The sequence below is a fragment of the Chiloscyllium punctatum genome, chromosome 16 (genome assembly GCF_047496795.1).
Source record: "Chiloscyllium punctatum isolate Juve2018m chromosome 16, sChiPun1.3, whole genome shotgun sequence".
NCBI classification, from domain to species: domain Eukaryota; kingdom Metazoa; phylum Chordata; class Chondrichthyes; order Orectolobiformes; family Hemiscylliidae; genus Chiloscyllium; species Chiloscyllium punctatum.
The window spans coordinates 4,743,627-4,768,851 of record NC_092754.1 but is presented as its reverse complement, the minus strand read 5'-3'; the positions used below and the strand labels follow the sequence as shown (position 1 = coordinate 4,768,851).

At 43.2% G+C, this 25,225-nt stretch overlaps 1 protein-coding gene across 14 annotated transcripts in view; it reads right to left on the bottom strand.

Moving 5' to 3' along the window:
• The window catches only part of casz1 (castor zinc finger 1), a 390,214-nt gene that overhangs the window by 249,083 nt on the left and 115,906 nt on the right, over window positions 1–25,225 (bottom strand). For 13 of the 14 annotated variants that reach the window (XM_072586051.1, XM_072586063.1, XM_072586065.1 and 10 more), the window contains exon 3: window positions 21,061–21,119. The gene's annotated coding sequence lies outside the window, so the exon portion shown is untranslated. Of the gene's footprint in view, window positions 1–3,001; window positions 3,067–21,060; window positions 21,120–25,225 lie in introns of those variants that run through there. The other variant, XM_072586056.1, reaches the window with a different exon arrangement.

Here is a 25,225-nt window from a genome sequence, read left to right as displayed (position 1 = left end):
TGTGTGTGTGTGTGTGTGTGTGTGTGTGTGTGTGTGTGTGTGTGTGTGAGAGAGTCTGTTTGGTGGCAGTGAATCCACTCAAATCATTTCAGATGTTTCTGGTCACAACCACAGCACAGACTGTGTACAGCTGATCCTCTCTACATGCACCACAGTGCAGGAAATGAATTCCATTCTGTGAGCGAGTTACTGCTGGAATTACACCAATGGGCAAAGTGGAGGGTAACCAGCTTCACCCAGCTGACTCCTGTGAAGATGTGGAGAGATTGAAATCTCCAAGTGACAATAGGATTGAGGTGCTGAACCTCTTCAGTCAGATGGCCCTGCTTTCACAGCTCCAGCTCCCTCACCAATGGACCACAGTTTGGACACCTATAGTCTCACTCATAGAGAGATTGGACCTCATTTCCACCTCAGTAAATGACTGGACAGAGAGATTCCACTCACCTAGTTATCACCTGCACAGGGTCCCCTCCCCCACGTGGGATCAGGACCCCCTCTACCCTCAGTTAAAGGTCAGGGTGCTGTAAGCAATACACAGAAGCTTCTACAAAGGCTGGTCAATACCTCACTTGCCCCCTGCCCTTCGTGTGCTGTTCCCCATTGTATCTCCAGTTGAGAACCTGATGAAGACGCTAGGGCTCACATGGATGTACATCTTTTGACAAAGCTGTTTTCAAAGAGGAGCTGAGAATAACATGAAGCCATGCTCTGACTCAGTAATTATTGAATCCCTGCAGATCAACACATCTCCTGTGGATGCCCTTCCATGTCCTTGTGTATTTATTGCCCGTTCCTTGCTCAGAAACAGTATGACCTTTGCGGTTTCCTGCTCAGTTCTGAACTGCCTGGTCAAAACCAAGGAAGGGGGAGTTTGGCTGGATCTCATACGTTGGGGGAAAGATGGGACTGGGAGCTCAGTACCAAACCAGGCCGGTCTGGCTTTGTGCATGGCTCATGTCTACAACGTGTTGAGTGTGAATTGGTGTGGATTGCCTTGAGTAAGCACTGATGTGTTAATGTTCGTCAGGACAGAAAGGAAGGCAGAGCCTTGAGTAGGATGGGGTGGGGTGCTGGGGGGGGGGGGGGGGGGGGTGGAAGCAGTGAATCTTGGGAAGGATAGCCCTGAAGTTGTACTAGGAATTCCAGAAGTGGCTGTAGTGTAAATGGAAACAAGAAAGCAGTTGCTGAGTACTGTACCTTCCATGGTCCACACCTTCCTGCACTGAACTGGTGCAGCTTAATAAGCAGGTCCAGATATTAAAAACACACACAAAATATTGCTCCTACTTCAGCTGCATTTAATATTCTAATGTTCTGAAAAAGACTTGCACGATAAACACAAGATATACAAACAACACTTCATTATTAAATGTTTACCCTGAAACCCCTCAGTACTAAGCTTTGCTCCAATGTATCTTCAGAACGTACAAGGCAGTGAAGACAGTCATTTTTATGCACTGGAGATGAAACATTCAAATTAAAAAATGTAAATAATCCCAACTTTATTTTATTCATTTCTAATTAACATACAGCCAAGTTCAATGGACCTCCGTATTATTCATTAAAAGAAACGCATGTCCTCTAAAGCCACTCTCTTCGGAAAGATGGCGGAGAGAATATAAACAAGCAGCTGTTTGCTATTCTACACATTACAGAGGTTTCTGTGGAGCAGATATTAGCCCACACTCTCTCTGAAAGGTGTACAAAAATCTGCCATTCTCCTCAACGGGTTAAGTCCGACAACTTGACTTGAAGGACAAATAGTGTCCTGTGATATTTAAAAGAAGCTAAAAGCAATTTGAGCTCTGACAAGCTAAAGGACATCTAGCGAGAAAACAAAAAAAATCGTTTTCCTGCCTATTACAGTTTTCTTATTTATTTGCTGGTTCCATCCAGCATAGCAAAGCCTACAGAGCAACAGAGCATTTATTAATTCATGAAGCACTAATTAGTTCTTTGTTTAATTTTGTGTAAAAACAGACTGACCAGAATGATAACGACGTGCATTGTACCTTCCCAGTCCCAAACCATTGCTGCTTTCGAACAACCTGGGACTCTGCTTGTGACTAATGCGATGAACTGAATTCCCCTCTCAGTTCCACTTCATTAAGTCAAAAGTGACATGAAGTCTGGTAAGAACTCCGAGACCTAATCGTATCAAAGAATGTCAAGTAACTTCCTGCGGGGGGAAATCAGCTGAAGTTTAATGTCAAACCAGTGCAAAAAGTGCGCAGCAAATTCGTTCCCGAGATCTGGAACGTGCAGTAATTCCCTGGCACGCGGGAACGCGAATTTGGTGGTCATCTTTTGCTTTTTTTCGTGAATAAAACTCTTCAATTCTCCGCCAGTACAGGGCCGTTACGTTTCTGGTCAGCACTCCGATCAAATTTCGGAATGAGAGCGGACACAGGGGACTGACAGGTGCTTCAGGTACCACACAGTTTTGCACAGGGAGCACCTCAGGACACAGGATTTCCTTGCATTCCCCACTCTGTGCTGTGGCAATGACGGAAGGGGCTTTTTTGGGTGGGAGGGGGTATATTATTGCCCTGAATTAGATGAAAGTGGTTTCAAAAATAAGCCACATCCTTCAAAAATCTTTTCTCTCAAGGATGCCAGGATGGAGCCGAACCTGGAGAGGGAAATTGCTGCTCCCATTCCAGGTGAAAGACAACGTGCTGAATTCTTCCATGCTTCCTTCACCCAGCATGCACGGTCCGAAAGCTGTAAGTTCAAAACTACTTGCACCCTCCCTTTACCAAAAGACCCAACTGGGCAACAGTCCCGAGCTCACCTACTCCTCTCAGTGAAAATGTCTCCAAAAATCTCTCCCCAAGGGGGACAAAAAGGCTTGGTACCCAAATGTGAAACAAAAAAAAGAATATTAGCCGTAAAAAGAAAGACATCCAGCCCTCTTTCCTTATCCACACAGCAACAAATTGTCAAGCTGGATCATTAAGAACTGATAATTAAACATTAGAAACAATGGGCATATTACCAGAAGCAATGATTGAGTAAGTTTCCCTCTGTTCTGCTCTGTCAAGTGATATGTGTTCCTCTCGGTGGAAACTTTTCAAATGTGAAGTAGGATGAAAAATTGAACATTTATTAAATACCGCCGATTATGCATATTTTGACAGAACACTAGCCAGCCCTTTTCCAATCTAAATCAGTGCCCATTCTCACTCACACCGAGAGATGACATCAGTGGATCAGGACAGCTGCCTCTGGAAATTGTCTCCCCCCCTCCTGCCCCCCCCCCCCCCCCCAACTATTTTTTTGTCCTCTTTTGAAACTGCAGCCCATGCTGGAGTTTGAGAATGGCCGCTGATGTGTAACAAGTGACAGCACCATGGAAACCAGCGTTTTCCCGAAAAAATATTCTTTTTTTCCTTTTGAGGACCTGTCACAGCGCCATAGCACGCCCCGCCATCCAACCATGACAAAACCCATTTTCTGGCTCGCGTTTGATTGATTAAAAAACTTATAAGTAAAACCATGTTAAAAGACAAGAAAGTGACATTGAGAAAGAAAAGCCGGGGCAACCCTTAACCAGACAGTTTCCTTGGAAATGCCAGGGGATAGGATCGGTGAAAAGCAACAGAATAATCCTCTGCTGAGGGAAAAGGTCAACCCAGCCATGAAACTTCACAACAATAGTGATGAAGATGATGATAAAGTGGAGAGAGATAGGGAGGAAGTCAGTCGTCCCGTAAACTTCAAAGTTTATTGTGTTTCACGCAGAACCGAGACTCTACTTCATTCACAAATCAATGTAGAAACGGAACGATATTTTTTAAAAATGTGAGCTCTGAATTAATCTCACTGCTCTTGCATGCCTTATCACATTTCATATTTGGGAAACTCTCTATTTTTTTTCTCTGGTTCTATATCACATTGTTTCTTAAAGCAAACTTGTCAAAAGCATTAGCCTCCAGGAAGAGCTCTCAATTGCCCACAGAAGCATAACCAAACCTCCTGCACAATGAAAAAGCTGAAAGAACTGCAGATGCTGGAAATCGGAAACAAACCCGTCCTCCGTTCTGAGGAAGGGTGACTGGACCCGAAATGTTAGCTCTGATTTCTCTCTTCACAAATGCTGCCAGACCTGCCGAGCTTTTCCAGCAACTTCTGTTTTTGCCTCCAAAATGCTTTGGGATGGCCGGAGGTGATGCAAGGCGCTACCTCAATACAAGTTATCATTTTCCTTTATTCACTCCATGCATCAACAGCAATTTTGTAACATTACGGCAAGCTCTTAATTGTTCTAAGGAAGGGTCGTCGGACCCGGAAAGTTCACTCTGATTTCTCTCCTCACAGATCCTGTCACACCTGCTGAGCTTTTCCAACAATTTCAGTTTTTGCTTTTTAATTGTAAGCAAACTCTCCGCTACATTGACACATGGGACCTGGCGTAGCCACAAATACCAGAATAAAATCAATGCGGCTCTAAGTCCTTCTGTTGCCTGCTCTGGGTGTGTATACTGGGATTGTATTCCACAAAAGCTTTGCACACTTATATCAGATGTACATATGCAACTTGTACTCATAGTCACAAAACAGAAAATACCAGAACTCCTCATCGCTGTCGTTCATGTCTAACTGCAATTGAGACCAGCTTGGAATACGAGAAGGATACTGAGGACGGGTCACTCGACGTTATCTCTGATTTCTCTCCACAGATGCTGCCAGACCTGCTGAGTTTTTCCCAGCAATTCCTGTTTTTGTTTCTGATTTACACCATCCACGGGTTTTTACTAGAATGTGAGAATGTTGATCACTGCTCTGTGATGTACAGTTTAACCTTGATATGGTTTCCTGTCTCTGGAAACTGAAAACTCGTCACAAATATGTGGTACGTTAACTACAGGTAACATTAAAACCAGAGTGTGGAGATGCAGGTGTTGGACTGGGATGGACAAGGTCAGAAGTCAGATGACACCAAGTCATAGTCCAACAGGTTTATTTGCAATCACAAGCGTTCAGGGCAGTTGTGATTTCAAATAAGCCTGTTGCACTATAACCTGGTGAAAACACCAAAATGCTGGAAATCACAGCGGGTCAGGCAGGATCCATGGGGAGATAGCGAGCTAACGTTTCCATTCGAGATGACTCTTTATCAGAGCTCTAACCTGTGAAATGTGAGTTCTGACTCATTAGACAGATACAGATTAGGGACCCTGAGCTGAAGGGGGATGTACCAACTGGTTGGCTGGGGTGGTGGACGACGGGCTGGAGGCAGTTGTGGGCTCACAGCTACTCTCAGAGATAGGGAGAGGAAATACTATGAGGGGTTTAAATATGAGGTGGGCCCTGTTCAATCAGAGGCGTAGGAGGACGGAGGGTCAATGTTGGTTAGCCAGGACAGGGGGTGGGAGGGTGAGGGAATGCAGGTGGAGGAGAGGGGTTTGACTAGCTAGTGGAATTCTCAAAGAGTTGAAGCTCTGAGGATGGAGCACTGAAGTCTGGCCAGGGAATGGATCAGCATCTCAGCAACAGGGAGGGGAAGGCACAAGGATGACTGGGCAGTGAGGCAGGACCCACAATGGAACGGCTGTGCTACAGGAGCTCGACTCAGGCTCGGTGGGACACTGAGAAACACTCTGCGTCAATCTCCAACTCATTCTACAAGTTCTGGAGAACGGAAACGCCGTACAAATAACTTAGGGTAATACAAGTTATACCGAAATCTTAGCTCAAACTGAAGGCCAAGAATTTTGTTTTAAAGCCATAATGCAGTCTGAGGGCGGGGCCAGTCTGGTCATAACCTGAATAGCCACAGAAAAGCCGCCCAATTCAGTGAAACTTGATAAATGAAGAGCACAGCACATTATATACATGTCCATCAGCGGCCTGACAGCGAAAGTCCCTTTGATTGTCTGTGAATCTCAGTGCTGGTTATTTGATTAGGAATCTGCATTGGGAGGTCCATTGACCACTAGACTATTCGTGACAGTTCAATGCGTTTTGGATTGGGGAATGAAGCTTAGTGAGTCGATCCGTATTTGGTTCCATGGCGCTGTAGGAGTCGACCAGCGGATTGCAATATGCAGTTCAGCAGAACTACTGCTCTTCTCTATAGCAAGGGTAATCCTAAAAACCGAGCAGCGTTGGCACACAGGTAATTAAACAATGCTCAGTGTCGCCTGGAGACCTGTGCAGTCTGAAAACACGACAAAACAGGGTCATCAGTTAGCGGCCGAGAGAAGGACTATAACATTATTTTAGGGTGTGTGTGAATGGTAGCCGCCTTGACTTTAGCGTGCTTTAATGAAGAACTTGTGGATTGTGGTTGTGCAAGGAACCACTGCCGGAGCATTACCGACTCAGACTTAGGGCACTGTTTGTAGACCACACCAGTAACTCAGTGCCGATCCATTAATATCCAACTGCATTTTGAAATCTTAGAAATTAAAATAAAGTTATAATGCTAAGTAAGTCAGACACTACCCTTTATAAAAAATGAATACATATATACCAGATTGTAAATGTTATTGGGAAAAATGCAAACCAATGGCACAGACCTTCAAAAATGTCAGTACCTAAATGACAAAAATCTGCTTCTTGACAGCGACTCATTTATATTTTAGCTCTGTTCCATTATCCTAACGAATTCATCATCAGCAGATGCAATATTAACAGCAGAAAATCAACTCATTAGACCCAGTGGGATTTAATCAACATTGCAATCATGTATGCGGTTCCTGGAGAGTTTGATTTTTTTTCTTGCTTTTTTTTTCAGTCCTTTTCACATAATTGCTCCATCTTAGATCTTAATAAATTATTCCAGCTTTAGATTGCCGACTTTCTCCACAAAGCACTATCTTTCGCTAAAATATTTACAATAAACATCATTATGTCACGGGCACATATTTTGAAAATGGCCTTTGGCTGCCCTGGAAGTGATAATTGGGTGAGAATTAACCGTCGGTGTACCAGCCAGCGATAACGCAACATGACAACGTTCACAACTCTGTACAGAGGATTGCTTCTGATGCCGAGAGTGAAACATGCCCCCACCGCTCCCCCCACCCCCCCAAAAAAAGGCGCACAAGCAATCGCTTGGAGTACATTCTTGACCTAATATTTCCCATCCACATTTCTGACAGCTAATGAGGGATCTTACATGTACACTGGCAAGTTCAGACTTTTGAATGGAAATCTCATTGGTTTCAAACTTCAGCGTCAGATGCTGGAATTGTATTGTTCACTGTTTCTGCCTGAACTGCTACACTGCATGATGCAGTCACTTGACTGAACAATGCAGGGAGAAGGATGAACATTGAACGAATAACACCATCTATGTGGCAATGTCTGCTGAAAACAGGGGTGAGGGGGCAACATATGTTTTGAATAAATAAAATAAAACTAACTGTGTCAAGGCCACTTGCTTCTCCGAATTCAAAAATCTACCTTCATTAGTTGCGTTACAACTTTATTTATATGTTGGCCATCAATATTAGCTTTGTTCAACTCCACCAGCATCCCGTTGCTGAAACTGTGTTTACGTATTATACATGTGTGTTGGAAACTGTTTAGGGAGAGAGGTGGGATGTTATCAGAGATTTTAATTCGGTGTGGAGAGTGAATGGATGACCTTGAGAGTTTGTAATGGCAAACGTTTTCTTTTTTATTGGAGATTGGGTTTGTGCTTTAGCTGGGGCCTGTGGTCAGCTACATGGCCATGAGCCATCTGCCAAAAAAACCCCATTAACAAACTCCTTGGAAATGTTATTAGAGTAACTTCTGGACCCCCGCCTTGTCTGAATAACTCTGCTACCTGTTTACAGCAAATTTCCTCTTAGGAATACAGTATTCCCTAATTCTGTAAACTCAGTGTCATTGTCAGCTCCATTCTTTGTGTGGAGCTACACCCTCATTGTCTTTATCAAGTGAATTGAGCACGAGTCAGACTTTAGCTCAGCATTGCAGCCACACTGAGATTCAGTCTGAGCTCTGAGAGATGGCACATCACTTCATCTTGGCGTCACAGTGTGTTTGATAGCAACCAGGACCAAATCCTTACATGGCTACAATGTCAGGGGAGAGAGTGGTATAGCAGCAAACTCACTGGGCCTGGAGGCCTAAGGTAACAACCATGGCAGCTGCTGCATTTTGAATTTAATTTATCAATCTGAAATTGAAAGTGAGCCTCAGTCATGGTGACCATTGTCAATTGTTGTAAAACCCATCCAGTTCACTGACACCCCTTTAGAGCAGGAAATCTGCCACCTTTACCCAGTCTGGACTCCAAACCTGCAGCAATGTGGTTAACTGCCTTCTGAAATGACCAAACAAGTCACTCAGTTCAAGGGTAACCAATGCTGACCTTGTGACATCCATGTCCCACAAATGATTAAATCCTACAGTTTGAAATCACAGTCACATCAGCAGTAAATTGAAACACATATAGGATTTCTCAATTGTCCCAATCAAAATTATTAAACTCCTGAGATCAAACTGGACAAATTCAGTGTAGCTGAGAATACTCACTATGGTTGATTAATGTCATCACAAAAGTACAAATTTTATAATTTGGTGTTGACTAAATTTCACAGAAACTAGCAGGTTTTTTTTTTGTTTTATATGCTTCAAATCAGAATTGTGTGGTTCCATATCCTGTTCGTGTGTCAACAGGTGGATTCACATCCTGTTCTGGAGTCACATGTGTAATCTCCAAGCTGGCATTAAACCTCAATGTACCAGTCCCATTTTTACTTTTGTCTTATTCTTTTTTCTTTCAGGGAGGGTGTTGGAAGAGCCAAGTGCTCCACATGGAGTTTAGGAGAGGAGATACCACTTCACTCCACTGTTCATGGGCCATCTACTGACCAATGACTTGTGGAGAACTCTGCCATTGGTCACAGATTGAAATTTTCCCTCTGGTGATGTTTTGCCTTTTAATTCATCATGAATATTCATTAGGTATACACTGCCATGTTAAAGCACCAGCCAGTGCTCCTCAGAATAAAATAGCAGATGCCACATTGGTGTAAATATGGAAGTTTGTTCTCTGTGTAGAAATATGAATTTGTGGTGAAGATGCAGAGTTCTGATGAACAGCCACCATAACTAAAACATTAACACTGCTTTCTTCCCACAGGTGCTGACAGACCTGCTGAGTTTTTCTGCTTTTGTTATCAACTTGCAGAGTCTGGTTCACAAAAAAAATGTACACTCGAGCCTCTCAAAGGCTTTGGAAAATTTCTGAACATTGTTAATCTCCATTTATAATTTACACTGTGTAGGTCATTGATAATGCGAAATGTATCTCAAAGTGAGTGTTGCAATCAAGACTCTTAAATATGGCAACACTTACATTAGAGGCCACTTCCCATTGCAGCATTGTGCAGTTGGCATTGTCCTGTGGTGAAAAGTGTTCTGCTTTGCTGCAAGCTGCCAGACATGCTCCACACTGACAGGATTAAACTCTGAATGTGTTCTACAACAGTTTGATGTGTTCAGAAATTGGGCATAGCCCTTTAATCACTCATTCTAACAATGCTTTTCTCTTTCTTTAGGTCAGCTCTGACCTTGTCAGTATGAGTTAAACTTCCTGCTGCTTCGTCCACATAAAGCTTTTGACAGCTTTACAGGCTCTCACCCCAAACTCTCTGTAATCCTGTGTCTACAGCGTTAATGCTAAATCCTCCCTTAGTAAACCAGTTTTGGGCTTTTTTCTTCCCTTCTGTTTATTGGATTATCAGGTTGTCGGACCTGTTTTAGCTCCTGAAATACACATTAATCCTAACCCAACTTTATAGGAAAGATGTGGATGCTTTAGAGAGGGTTCAGAGGAGGTTAACCAGGATGCTGCCTGGACTGGAGGGCTTATCTTATGAAGAGAGGTTGACTGAGCTTGGATTTTTTTCAATGGAGAAAAGGAGGAGGAGAGGGAACCTAACTGAGGTATACAACATAACGAGAGGCATAGATAGGGTCGATAGCCAGAGACTATTTCCCAGGGCAGAAATGACTAAAACGAGGGGTCATAGTCTTAAACTGGTTGGAGGAAAGTATAGAGGGGATGTCAGAGGTGGGTTCTTTACACAGAGAGTTGAGAGAGCATGGAATGCGTTGCCAGAAGCAGTTGTGGAAGCGAGGTCATTGGGGACATTTAAGAGACTACTGGACATGCATATGGTCACAGAAATTTGAGGGTGCATACATGAGGATCAGTGGTCGGCACAACATCGTGGGCTGAAGGGCCTGTTCTGTGCTGTACTGTTCTATGTGCTAACTGGCAACACAATGCTCGCAAAACCAGTAACCACCCAGCTCCCTGTGTACACAGCGATGAATCTGGAACATCCTTAAACACAACACTCTTTAAGGACCCAGACTCCAGAAGAACAGAACTGAAAACATATCCAGCATATTAAGAGATAATTGGTTTAAATATTTCACTGTACCTACTGTGCTTGAGTACACGTGACAATAAAACTTAATTCTAGTTTTAAAATACACAGATATACGTTTTAAGGATGAGCTTGAAAGAGCAGTTTACAGACAGCACATCTTGGTGATGGTGATAGCAGGTGGGTACAAACAAAGCATTAACTCAGTGGAGTTAAGTGACCAATATCACCCCAGTCAATCACACCCTGTGCTGCTCTTGTGGCCTTTTTAACATGTGTATTCTTAATCTGAATGGCACCACTTGCCCATTGCCTCTCTACCATCAGTCAGCTCTCACCTGCTTCCATTCTCCTCCATCTGACCATGCCAGAGAACCAGCTGCAATGACTTCTCTGGTCTTCCCCAAGGATCAGTCCTTGGTCTTGCCCAAGGATCAATCCTGCCCCTCAGCCGTTGGCCGAAAACACAACATGAGACAGCAGCAACGCCTCGTTCTACCTCACACCCAAATCTCTCAACCCCTCTACTGTCTCTCAGTGATCAGATTGCTTGTCTAAAATCCAACATGAATCAGCTGAAATTTCCTCTAATTCAACAATGGAAGCCCAAAGTCATGGTCCCTGCCACAAACTCTAAGTCCTAGTTACTACTGCATTCCCCTCCTTGGCAATGGCCTATGGCTGGAGTAGACAATTCAATAATTTGATATGACATTTGCACCCAAAAGGAGCCTCCTACCACTTCTCTGTGCAATTGCAAAGACTGTCCATTTCAACCTCTGTAACGTCTCAAAATGCACAAAACAGCAGTGACCCTTGTATATTTCCTTCCACAAAAGCCTTTGACAGTGTCAACCAGAAAGCAGTACAGAGCGTCCTCCTCCATTTCAGCTGCTCCAAACATTTGTCTCCACTTCCCGCTTGTGCCATGATGATATGCACAACAAGATCCGAAGCAACAGATCCACCGAAGATCTCGATTCACTCTCGGACTGGGGTCAGGCTATGCCCTGAACCTGGTTTCGATCTTCCGTGTTGCAATGCTCCAACTCACCTTCAGCAAGTTCTCTTTGGAGTGGATCTCATCCAGAAAACAAATGGAAACCTGTTTAGCCCCCTCTGCCTGTACAACAGCTCCAGGGTCATATCATCTGTGCCCACTCAGTCATCAAGCCTCATGCCACTATCATCAACTCCACTGAGGCATATCAGAGCACGGAGCTTTCACTAAACATCCATAAAACATTCCTCTCCTAACCCCTGCACCACCATTTGCACCTCCTCCGCCCACCTCACCCTATCCTGGTTATCAAAATCCATCATGAGACCTTAGATGCCGAATGGACTTTCGATTCCTTGGGAGTTAGTGTTAACAAGGGCAGACATTGATGATGAGGTTTGAAACCACGTTCAGCGCGCCAGCAGAACCTGAATGGACAGAGTGTTTGAAGACCCAGATCCTCAAATCCAGAATCAATGGTTGACAGAGCAGTAACAATACCTACTCCCCTCCATGGCTCAGGGATGTGAATGACGTCCAACATACACCAAAACCCTGCAGAGATCCACCAGTGCTGCTTTCTGCAAACACATTGGCAGGATTGGTGCATTGATGCCGGTATTTCCGTTCACACCAACAGCCCTCACACTGGTTCATTGCCCACACTCAATCTGCTCCACTAGATGGGCCACACTGCCCCACATCTGGCACAAGACTCATGAAAGCAACTCCCTAAATAGAACTTGGTTTGTTTAGAGTCAGTCAGTCCCTGGATGGTTGTGCAACATTGAAAAGGAGCAGGAGTAAGCCATTTGGCCCTTCAAGCCTGCTCCACCATTCAATATAATCATGGCTGATCATCCAACTTCGTTTCCTGTTTCCACTTTCTCTCCATATCGCTTTAGCCCTAAGAACTACATCTAACTCTAACAAATCAAGGACATCCTCAAACCTCCTTGATAAACAGCTAAACCCCAATGTCACCTGGGAAACTCAGGCCAGCTCAGAGGGAAGGATCTGTACTTCTTGAGACTCACTGCCAATGGCAAGTTGCAGTCAAGTGTCAACAGAAAAGGGAGTGCCACCCCTGTGACACAGACAGGAGGTCATACATTAGATTCTTCAATCACCTGAGCATTCATTTCCAGAGCGGAAACAAGTGACCCCCAACCACAAGAGACTGCTTAAGAGAAAGATGCATTAATTTGAACTGTATCCGATTCCTCAGATTATGGAGCTTTTTTTTGACACTTCAGTAATTCAAAGCCCTCAGAGGTGAAAGTGCACTGTGGGATATTATTAACAAATGCACTCCCATCTTCCTAAGAAATTCCAATGTAATTCGATGATGGAGTTAACACATGGATTGGTTAAATTGGTGCACTAAAGAACTTGATATGAATGTATTAATGTGCCGTGTCAAATACCGAAAGATTTCAATTCTATCCACTTTAACCCTTTACAAACCAGAATATTATGACTACTATAGAATAAAATTATTAGAACGAAGGATTGTCTCGGAGTGGATCACTGGCTTGGTAGATTCCAGGATTGTAAATTCAGCAGTGGTGACATACAAAAGAACTTTTCTTTCTCATGTTACATGCAGTTAAATCGCCATAAGCAGAGACTCGGTGTTAAGATCTCAATTGTTAAACGTGTTCAAGTAATTAGTCACCACTTTCCCCTGAGCTTTGTACCTGAGTACACCTGATTACACTCACCTCAGTATTCACATATAAACTCTGCTGGTTTCACTCAGACTCAATTTCACTCATAGGTCCCGCCCACCCCATAAACCCATTGGCACAAAGGACAATACCAGCACCTACTAAACGGCAGTTCCATGAGTTGGAGCTAGTGTATAGAGCTTTTCAACAGCATCATGACGGGTGGGTAAAAGGAAAGGACACACACTGCTCAGCCAAACAGAAACCAGGCTTCATTCCAACAGAATCACAACAGCATGTATTTAATGAGCACAGAACAAATATATTTTAAGTAAAATCATTAGAAAGGGCAAAATTCAGTCATTAACACCAGGCACTTTCTGACGAATTACGTTAACGATAGTCAACTGTATTTATCACACCAATATTTGAAATCTCAGCTGTTATATTGACACTGTTTTTTCACACCCATTACAGTTTATTTTGTTGGGCTAAATGCATTGTTGAGCAGAATCACACCCCGCGATACTAATCATTAACAAATACTGCACAGTAAACACCCATTAAGTTTCCTAATTAACAATGCATAAACTGTTCGAAAATGCACAGTTTGGAGGATGCCCAGTTTGTTGCTAGCCCCATGGCAGTTAAGACAATGCTGAACTTGAGGCAATGAATCCATGCGCACTGGCAGAGACTCCACCTGTTGTGCAACCAGAAAGCACTCTCAATGCTGCTCAACAGCTCTGAGAATAAATAGCATGTTGTTGTCCAAAGTTGAAAACATTATGGTCTTGGAAGTGTTGCTATACAAAATGATGCTGAACCTTCGCTTCCTCAAGAACTCTTGCAGTGAGTGAAATGATTTGACCTGCTAATGCAAGTAGCATGGCTATCTCATTAGAACACTCAATGGAGACTAGGACAGTGACATATACATTTGATGCTAAAATTGAAGGGTGGCTCAGTGGTTAGCACTGTTACCCAGGTTTATTTCCCCTCTCAGATATCTGTCCTTGTGGAGTTTGCACATTCTCCAGTGTGTGTGGGTTTCCTCTGGGTACTCTGGTTTCCTCCCACTGTCCAAAGATGTGCTAGTTAGGGTGGATTGACGATGCTAAATTGCCCCATAGTGTCCAGGGATGTGCAGGCTAGGTAGGTTAGCCATGGGAGATGCAGGATAAGTTAGGGGATAGGTCTGCATGAGATGCTGTTCAGAGCTTTGGTGAGGACTTGATGGGCCAAATGGCCTGCTTTCGCACTGTGGGGATTCTCTGAGGGGAGATACTTGAGTTTGCAACGAATATATGAGTGGAACATAAATGCATTGGAAGCAATTCAGAGATGGTTGATTGAACTAATGCCTGGACCCAGGGAGGAAAGGTTGGCCAGGTTTGGCTTGTTTAAACTGGGGTTTAGAAGCTGCAACTTGATTAAAACATGAGCTTCTGAGGTGACCGATGGATGTGGAGAGGATGCTTCCTCATGTTAGAGAATGCAGAAATAGGGGCGACTGTTTAAAAACAAAGACACAGCCATTTCAGATGGAGAGGAGGGGAGAAGGTTTCTTTCAGAGGATCAAAAATTTTCGAAAGGTGATGGAAGCTGAGTCTTTGAATATTTCCCAGGGGGCAGATGTGGATATATTCTTGCTGAGCTAATTGGGTGAAAGTTTATCGGGGGGAATAGGTAAAAGTATGGAGTAGTCAGATCTCACTAAATGGGAAAGCAGACTTAAGGGGCTGAATGGCTCCAGGAAGTTGAGATGTACTTACTAGAATTTCCAATGGTTCGCCATGAGCAACAGAGGTTAGAGTGGCAATCCCCATTTTTATCAGCAAGACAGAAATTTGTCATTTGCAAACATTCGAGCTCAACGGTATATTTGATAGGTTCTCATTGCAGAGGAGAAACTTGGGCTGAGTTAAGGAAATGAGTTGCAAACAGTGTTATGCACAATGCCAAAAAACTTTAGAAAGATGGACAAATTTCAATTGTTACAGTCAAGGCCCCATCAGTAGCAGATATATTTCAGTTAAGATACTTCATCCAGAGCAGAGCCATTGAGAACAGCAACACCAACATGTTGATATCTATGAAGCTTATTCTAATCTTTGGAAGAGGGCTAGAATTAAACTAGTTTGAATCATCATTCCATCACAAACTGTTCCATGGTGAGTGCTGCTCTGTTTGTCATTTGATACAATACCAAATCTTGTTCAACAAGAGTCAAGCAAACTTTGATTGGCAGTTTCAATAGGCTGTAATCCAACAAAGTTAATTAGATCTCTCTCCTGAATTCCACTTAAGTTCATCTCATCAACCCTTCCTTCAACTCTAACCAGTTCAAATCCATTCTATCACCCTTTACCCCAAACCTAGCTAATTAGGTCTCTCGTTCTGAATTAGTAGTAAGCTCCTCAGACTCATTCATTGATGGGCTAATGGAAAGTGAGGTAAGCTAGAATTTGCCAGGACTTGGAGGAGTGGAGAGACAGAGCTGAATGGTTTTGATGCGTTGTCAGATGTGCCTCAATTCAAGGATGTCATCTACTCAGAGTCACAACCTCCTGCCTATTGGGCTTCCCGTTCCCTTGACCTACAGCTCCTCCAGCACATGGGGGTAGGAGTCCCATGGGGTAACACAGCAGCACTGACATCAATCACTGGGAGGAACTTGCTACCAATTGTTCAATGTGATGACAACATCAAGCTGTGTCAGATTTCGAGCCCAAATGTCTTAACAATGAGGTAGGGTGATGGCAGAGCAGAAGGTAAAAGGAAAGAAATCTCGTTCTCCAGAACTAAAGCAGAATTGGCACCAGGAGATATATGTTGCTTTTTTTAATTGCTGTGGGTTTGTATGCTTAAATTGACAAATGAGCGAATGACTTTTCAAGACTGACAAATGCTCCTCCGTGTCTTTCAGTGTTTCTTGATAGATTTAAAAGAAAGACAATTTTACATAATATGCTTAATTAACATTTCTGTGTTTAACTTCTCCAATATATCACAGGACTGTATGGAACAGGCCATTTGTACCAATGTCATTGCTTAGCTGAAACAATTATTTTGAACACTCTCACAGTCAAGGAGTTCTATTATATCAGGAATAAAATTCTTATTTTCTGAAAGATCTGTAACTAGCTAAGTCATATACTCATTGATAATCCCACAAACTATTTTATGAAAATTAACTTAATTCTGACAATCAAAGATTCATACTTGCAACTGAAAGGGCTTCATAAAAAAATAAAATGACTATTTAAATATGATTTTTTTTGCATCATAAGAGACACGAAGTGTTTGATGCTCTAATATTTTACGAGAGAGACTGTAAACCTGCCTGTGTCCATTACTAGCAATGGAATGGCAGTTCAGTTTTACCCCTTCCCTCCTTGGAGGCCACAGTGTGGCAAAGATCTGCAAACGTCAGCCACACACACCATCTCACATTTAAGCATTTGCACAGACTTGCCTTCGTGGTGAGTGGCTCCCTTTGGGTTTATTGAACATGAGGTTATGTAGAGGCTGCTACTGGGATCTGTGTTAATAAAGGGCAGGCCAGGCACTCATTATTCTTACACAGTGAGAGCTGATTCTGTTTTTTTGCCAATGTTTGACTAATCCCCTCTCCTTCCTCTAGATGTGACTTCAGGGAGCACTTTATATTTCTACTCCTCCTTTTCCAAACAGCAGAACTCTATCATGTCATCCTAGCCCGAAGCCTTCACACCTTCTCGCCCATCCTTTTCCTTACATCCGGTTCAGCCATGAGCCAAGCTGATGCTGGTGGAGGGCAATTCCCCTTCTGATCATTCTCATTGGCTCATTCACACACACAATCAATTGCATTTATAATTGGAGGGAGCACAGAAGAAGGTTGTTGAGTCCACCGACTCCATGCTGGAACTCTGAAGAACAAACCAGCTCATCCGAATGTTTCACTCGACCCCATAGCCTTGGAAATGCCCTACCAACTTCCTTGGGAAATCATTTGTAATCCCGGATTACCTTACCCTTATAGGTCATTGCCACTCAGTGCAGATAAATGTTCCTTTTCACAACCCCTGCATATCTCTTGCTCAAAACCATAAATCTATGTCTGTTAGTCCCTGCACCATCAGACAACAGATACCATAGTTAAACACCCCATAATCATGTACACCTCAGTCAAATCTCCTCTCAACATGCTTTTGTCCAATGAAAGTAATCCCAGTTTCTCCAAATCAACCTTGCAGTGATACTCCCCCCATCTCCGCACTCTCTCAAAGACCCCCCCAACATTCCTAATGTGTGGTTAACCAGACTAGAGGCAAAATTCTCTCTGGCTTAGCCAAAGATTTATTAACACTCAGCATAATGTCCCTGCTTTTGTATTCAATACCGCCATTTAGGAAGCTATTTCCTATGTTCACAACTCAATATAATGTGCCATTTATTCCATCGATTCCACCATCTTTTGAGGAAGAGAGTTCCGAAGGTTCAGGATCCTTTGAGAGAAAATACTTTCTCCTCATTTCTGTCTTATTCTTAAATAGTAACCCTGAGTTCTAGATTCTCCCACAAGAGACCATAAGACCATCAGAAATAGAAACAGGAGGAGGCCATTCAGCCCCTCGAGCCTACTCCGCTAACCAGTAGGATCATGGCTGATTCGACATTCCTCACATCCACTTTCCTGCCCTTTCCTCATAACCTTTGACTTCCTGAATGATCACAAACTTACAGGAAAAATCCTCTTCACATCTGCCTGGTCAAGACCCCTCAGGAAATTGTATATTTTGAACAAATCGCCTCAGACCTTTCTAAGCTCCACTGGATACAAGGCAAGCCTTTGATAAAACAACCTTCCCATTCCAGGTGTTAGGCTAGGAACCACTCTCTGAACTGCTTCTAATGCATTTGCATCCATCCTTAAAGAAGAAGACCAATTTTCTTTCATTCATTCATGGGATTATGGCGTCAGTGGCTAGCTGGCTGATTGCCCAGAGGCAGTTAAGAGTCAACCACATTGCTGTGGGTCTGGAGTCACATGTAGGTCAGACCAGGTAAGGACTTCCTTCCCTCAAGGACATTAGTGAACCAGATGTTTTTTTTCTGACAATTGGTAATGGATTCCTGGTCATCATCAGAGTCTTAATTTCAGATTTTCATTGAATTCAAATTCCACCATCTGTCATTTGAACCCAGAACGTTACCTGGGTCTCTGGATTAACAGTCTAATGATGGTACATCCAGGCTGTTTCCTCCCCTATTCTACACAGTACTCCAGCCTTGCCTTGTGTAAGTGAAGCATGACTTACCTACTTCTGTATTTAATTCCCTTACAATAACACTCCATTGCCTTTCCTAATTACTTGCTGCACCTGCAGACCAAACATATATGATTCATGCATCGGGACTCCCAGATCCTTCTACAACTTCTCACCACGTGTTCATTTTTTAATGCCAAAATGGACATCTTACATTTTCCTTCATTGTCCTCCAATTGTCAGATCTTTGCTCATGCACTGAAACTATTTGGATGCCTATGCAGCATCTTTATGTCCTCTTCAAAACTTACTTCCCTATCTGACTTTGTATCATCAGCAAATTTAGTGACCATTCCTTCAGTCTGCACTTCCCTGGTTTGTTTTCCTGCTCTGGGAATCTCTGAAGTCCATGTCGAGCAGAGATTGCCACAATCAGGAGTTGATTTGTCGGAATGCCAGTTGATGTACCAGCAGTGTGTGTGGAACCTCTGAGCAGTCACATGGCTGCAATACTCAGTCCTTTCATTAAAGTCATTTCTACAACTTTTTAAAAATTAATGCCCCAGCACGGATCCCTGTGGCTCCTCTGAAGTGGGCTTTGGGAAATTTTACTCCTTCAACGATACTGTATCAATGCAAGTTATTGACAGTGTGGATTGATCGGTTATTAAGCGGTGTTTTGTTCGAATTGAACTTGTTAGAACTGAAGAATAGTCCAAAGGACTGAAGAATTGAAAACCTTGTGGCCTAGTTCCATAAAATTTGTCAAGGTCGGCCCAATAATTACAGACCTGTCAGTTTAACTTTGTTAGTGTCTAGGAACAATTATCCAAATTAAGATCAATAATCACATGGAAAAGTATGGGTTGATTCGGAAGTGGAAATGCCCTATGTGAATAACTTGCTGAAGTTTGATGATGTGCAACAGAAAGACTCTTTGGAAATAAAAATGTTGATGTGATGTAGATGGACTTCCAGGTGTGTGTTTAAGAGCCATACAACTGACTTGTGGGAAAGCTACAGGTCATGGTATCAGAGGGACAGTAACGACATGGACACAACATTGGCCCAGAGATTGGAAACTGAGAGGAATGGTCAATGAATTTTTTTTAGACTGGAGGAGGATTAGTATGGAGTTCCCCAGGGGTCAGTATTGGGCCCCTTGCTTTCCCTGGTACGATATTAATGCTCTGGACCTTGGTGTGCAGGGGACGATTTCAAAGTTTGCAAATTATACAAAACTTAGAAGAATTGTAAACTGAGAGGAGGATGTTGTGAAACCCCAAAGGCACAGGAGTGGGCAGATGTAGTCCAATGCAGAAATGTTTAAAGAACATGAAGAGACAGTACAAACTAGAGGGCACTATTCTAAAGAGAGTGCAGGAGCATAAAGGCCTGAGTTACGCCATTAGAGGTGATAGGACAGGTAGAGAGTAATTAACAAAGCACACAGTATTCGAGGTTTTATACATAAGTGTATAGAGCACAAGAGCAGGTAAGTTATGTTGAATTTATACAGCACATTGATTAGATCTCAGCTGAAATATTGTGTTTGGTCTGGGCATCACACTCTATGAAGGATGGGAATGCATTGGAGAGAGTGCAGAAGAGGTTTACAAGAAGGGTCCTGGGAATGAGAATCTTCTGTTATGAGGAACAGTTGAAGAAGTTGGGACTGTTTTCCTTGGAGAAGGGAAGGCTGAGAGGAGATTTGATAAATGGTTTTCAAGATGGGGACAGGCTGGATGGGGAGACCTTCCTCCTGTTCATAAAAGGATCAAGATGCAGACAGCATCATTCTGAAGTGCTTTACAAAATCAGCAAATGCGCGGTGACAAAATAATCTTTTTCACACAGCGATTGTTTAGGGTTTGGGAATGTATTGCTGAGAGTGTGATGGAGACAGGTTCAACTGAGGCATACAAGATGGCATTGGACAATTATTTAAACAGAAACAATGTTGTCAGATAAAGGCAGGAAATAGGCACCAAATTAAAATAGAGCCAGTCCTGCATATGGGCTGAATGGCCTCTTTCTACACAGCAACAATCCTGAGATTCTTTGAATTTATAGAATAGGTGCTGGAGTCAACTTTGTCAAGCCTCCTTCTCTATTGATCAAGGTCATAGCTGACCTTTTACCCTAATTCCTGCTTCTCACACTATCCCCTAATAGCCTACTTCCCAAAGGTCTACCAATCACAAGCCTGAATATTCTCAACAATCTGGGATCCACAGGTCTTTGGGATAGAGAATCAACATCTCCTCATCTCAGTCCCTACTGGCTGCCCCTTTACTCTGAGACAGGACCTCCACATTCTGGACTCCTCAGTCCAAGGTAAACTCCTACCACCATCTACTCTGTCAAATCCCTTATGACATTTAGATAGTTATTCGAATGGAGTAGTCTCGCAGTAAATGGAGACTCCTTGTTGATGGTTAATGGAGGGCCACTGTTTGTTAGTCAGCGCTGTCTGACAACTTTACGGCCTGTTGGCGACTTAATTAACTAGCACTTTACAACTGCAAACTTGCTGAAACAGTACGGTTAAACAATGTCATTCTGTGATCAATAAACCAACCCACTGTAACTCATAAAACTGAATGGATCATCTCCACTGGTCAATCACAACTGTACAGAGAGATTCTGTTGGTCTTTAATCACAGATTAACCAATGAACACTCATAATCCCCAGAAACTACCAAATGAAGGGTTGATTACCACATACTTGTGAAATCGACAAGAGGAAAGTAACTGGGATCCCAGAAACTTACCGATCCAGTCAGTTCGGTGCATCACTTAGCAACAGCTGCTTCTCTTGAGTTCTTCCCTCCTGTCAAAGCAATGATGAAAGGTCAACAGTTACAAAGAAAGTTCATTTTTAGTTAGTAAATGTTCATCTTTCCAACAGTTTATGAGCCTCTCAAAGTGCTGCTGAATCACTGGTCATTTTAACATTGTTGCCCTTACAAACCCCAACACCACCCTCCTGACTCCTGCCAAATCCCACCCTCACTGACCCCACACCTCTCCTCCTTCCCCTGCGCCCCCCTCACCCACGTCACTTCACCAACCATGTAATGGGCCCGGTAATCACAGAAAGTCACCAACAACATATGCTCAACTTTCTAACCACACTGGTCCTGGGAATCCTCAGGAAGAGAATGGTTAAAGACAGAGAGAGAGAGAGAGAGAGAGAGAGAGAGAGAGAGAGAGAGAGAGAGAGAGAGAGAGAAAGAGAGAGAGAGAGTGAATGAGACAGAGAGAGAGAGAGTGCTGATTTAATCTCGTTTTTGGAAGCCAACTCACAAAGTAATGGACTGGGGCCAAACGAAAGTTACCAACTGTTGCAGAGATGTGCAGTGATCCTTCCTGTAGGAGACCTTAACGGAATGGTAAGCACAGAAACGGCTACACATACACACACTCCCACACACACCCACACACTAGGACATACAAAAAGGCACACTTTCCCACATATATACACATATACATTTCCAAACATGCTCACCCGTACACGCTTGATCACAAACACACCTTATGGAAAATGTGTGAAAAACATATCAAATGTTTCTTTTAGAATTTCTGCCTTTGTGACAACAGATTGAGGGCCAATGTGGGAAAAGCTGCTCAGATTCACTCCCCCTTCCCTCCACCCTCCCCAGAATCAAACTTATATTTTCCATACTCAACGATTCCCCTTCCTTCCTTCCCAAAAATAAAAGAATGAGCTCAATCCTGCTGCTACTTTATCAGCAGGTTTAAATTGTAAGGAAGGTTGGTAAATGCCTCACCCTTCAAATCAAACAGCGATATTTCTGATCGAGTTATTACATTCCTTTATCAGAAATAGCATTTCACTTTTATTTTCCACTTGTGACAGAAGTAGGGAGACAAACAATTGCGTCATTAACTATCTTTCGGAAAGGTCCCTCTGCACTTGCTCAGTATAAAAATCACAATTGCTGAAAGGAGCTGAGGGTATTCTACTGCCTCGCAGTCACACAAGCTTGTCAATAAATTTCTTGTTCCCTTCTTTCTGGTACAAATTCATTACCTAATATGGATCTGCCTGCTTTCTAAGTTATTTCTAGTGTGTGTGATAATACTCTCTGGGATGCCTGGGCTAGCTGTAATTCAGATTCTGCAAATTCTACTTTCACAGGGCAGTTACCAGTGAAATGGTGTCAAAAAAAAAGTTTGAAAAGTGCAGTGGATTGGCAACAGATTGTATAAACAAATCCTGACATCATTCTTTTTTCATGCCCCCCTTGTCTCTTGCATTTTGCTGAGGATGGCAATTCTTAAAAAAAAATTCATTGTGGTTAGCAGCAGCAATATGCAGAGAAGTGACTTGGTTTATTTCACTGTGAGAGAGGGGATAAATTTCAATCACTGAACCCACATACAAGTGTCTCTGATGCTTGGACCATATTCTGCCTCAGTGCTCCAGGAGGTGAATGAGGCTGGATTTGCTGGAATCCTACTCTGTACAACAGATGGGTCTAAGACCAGAAGGCATTAGTTTAAGGCAAGCAGTAAGTAAATCAGGCAGGATCTGAGGAAATTCTTTATCACCCAGACTGGTGGCAGATAAATGGAAGTCACTTCCTTAGAGGGTGGTGGAGGCAGGTATTCTCACATCATTTAAGAAACATCTGGATGAGCACATAAAGTTTCAGGGCATAGGAGGCTAGAGACTAAGTGCTGGTTAATGGGATTAGTTCTCAGCAAGGGTCACTCAACCCAAAACATTAACTCTGATTTCTCTCCACAAACACTAGCAAACCCACCAAGCTTTTCCAACAAATTCTGTTTTTGTTGTTAATGGGATTAATTGGTGTTTGTTGGTTGGCATAGACATGATAGACTGAAGGACATGAGGACTGCAGATGCTGGCGATCAGAGTCGAGAGTGTGGTGCTGGAAAAGCACGGCAGGTCAGGCAGCATCCGAGGAGCAGGAAAATCAATGTTTCAGGCAGGAGTCCCTCATCAGGACTGATGGGCTGAAGAGCCTGTTTCTGTGCTGGGTGACTGGTTCTATCATTGTTTAAGATAATGACCTCCTCCAGGATACCTGTGAGTCAGCATGTGTGACAAGGCACAACAAACACAGCACAGGCCATCGGTATTCTGGGGCTGAATTCCTTTTTGCTGCCAGCTCCCCATACCCTTTGACTCCTTCAATGACCATCAGAATCTGTCTATAGACATGTCTAATAAACAACTACCTATCAGACAGTGAGTGGACAGAAGCAGCATTGTTCTTCAGCCTGACCAGGAACCCAGTATTCTGTAGCTCAGAATTCCTTCTTTCACAGCTTCAGACTAGCTTCCTCAGAAATCATAGGAACAGGAAGAGACCATTCAGCCCCTTGAGCCTGTTCTGCCATTCAATGAGATCATGGATGATCTGTGGCCTAACTCCATACCTTTGTTCCATATCCCTTAATACCTTAGCTTAACAAAAAACTATCTCAGTTTTAAAATTAACAACTGATCCAGCATCCAATGGCATTTTTGGAAGACAGTTCCAAACCTCTCCCGTCCTGTCTGCGTAGAAGTGCTTCTTAACATCTCTCCTGAGCAGTCTGACCCTAATTCTCAGACTCTACCCCTAATCCTATAATCCCCAACCAGTAGGAATAGTTTTCCTGTTAATATCTTGATGACTTCCATCAGATCATCCCCCCAAGGCTTGGTAGTTAACCAGCTAGGCGTGTTAATTGGTTGGGTGACTGGGAGTTTAAAATAACAAATTTGAATTTGTTCAGCATTTCATTCACTGAATGTACTGCTACTGAAAATTACTACAAAATGCAAGTTATGAACGGTAGATGCTGTACAGTGCCAACAGGTTCAGACTGATTCCCTAGGCCCCATACAATCACCAAAGGGGATCTCCCAGATCCTGTTAAATGAAACTGACCTGTCTTTTTATCCAAAATTCCGCATCTCCCTCAAGATTATATTTTTATTACTCATGGTGTTGCTAGTATTGCCCAACCCTAGTTGCCCTTGAGAAGGTGGCAATGAACTGCCCTCTTGAACTGCTGCAGTTCACGTCCAACATACCATTAGGAATGATTTTGACAGAGTGAGATGAAGGAACAGTGATATATTTTCAAGTCAGGATGGTGAGGGGCTTAGAGGGAACCTGCGAGTGATAGTGTTCCTATGTATCTGCTGCCCTTGTCCATCTAGATGGAAGTGGCTGTGGGTTTAGAAGGTACTGTTTGAGGGTGTGAGTGTTTCTAAGAAGAACAACATTTGGTGCCCATCCTTAATTGCCCTTGAACTGAGTGGCTTGCTGGGCCATTTCCGAATGCAATTAAGAGTCAACCATATTGCTGTTGGTCTGGAGTCACATGTAATCAAAAAGCGTGGTGCTGGAAAAGCTCAGTCGGGCAGGCAGCATCCGAGGAGCAGGAGAATCGATGTTTCAGGCATAAGCCCTTCATCAGAAATGAAGTCACATGTAGGCCAGGCCAGATAGGGATGGCAGATTCTCTTTTCTAAAGGACATTAGTGAACCAGATGGGTTTCTCAATGATTGTTCAAAGCTAGCTAATGGTGATATGAAAATAAGTCAGAAGTCACATGATGGGACTCTGGATTAGAGTGGTGCTGGAAAAACACAGCAGTTCAGGCAGCATCCGAGGAGCAGGAAAATCGACATTTCAGGCAAAAGCCCTTCATCAGGAATAGAGGTAGAGTGCCTGAAGGGTGGAGAGATAAATGAGAGGTGGGTGGGGGTGGGGAGAAAGTAGCATAGAGTACAATAGGTGAATGGGGGTGGGGATGGAGGTGATAGGTCGGGGAGGAGGGTGGGGGGAAGGTAGCAAAGAGTACAATGGGTGAATGGGGGTGGGATGAAGGTGATAGGTCAGGGAGGAGGGTGGAGTGGATAGGTGGAAAGGAAGATAGGCAGGTAGGAC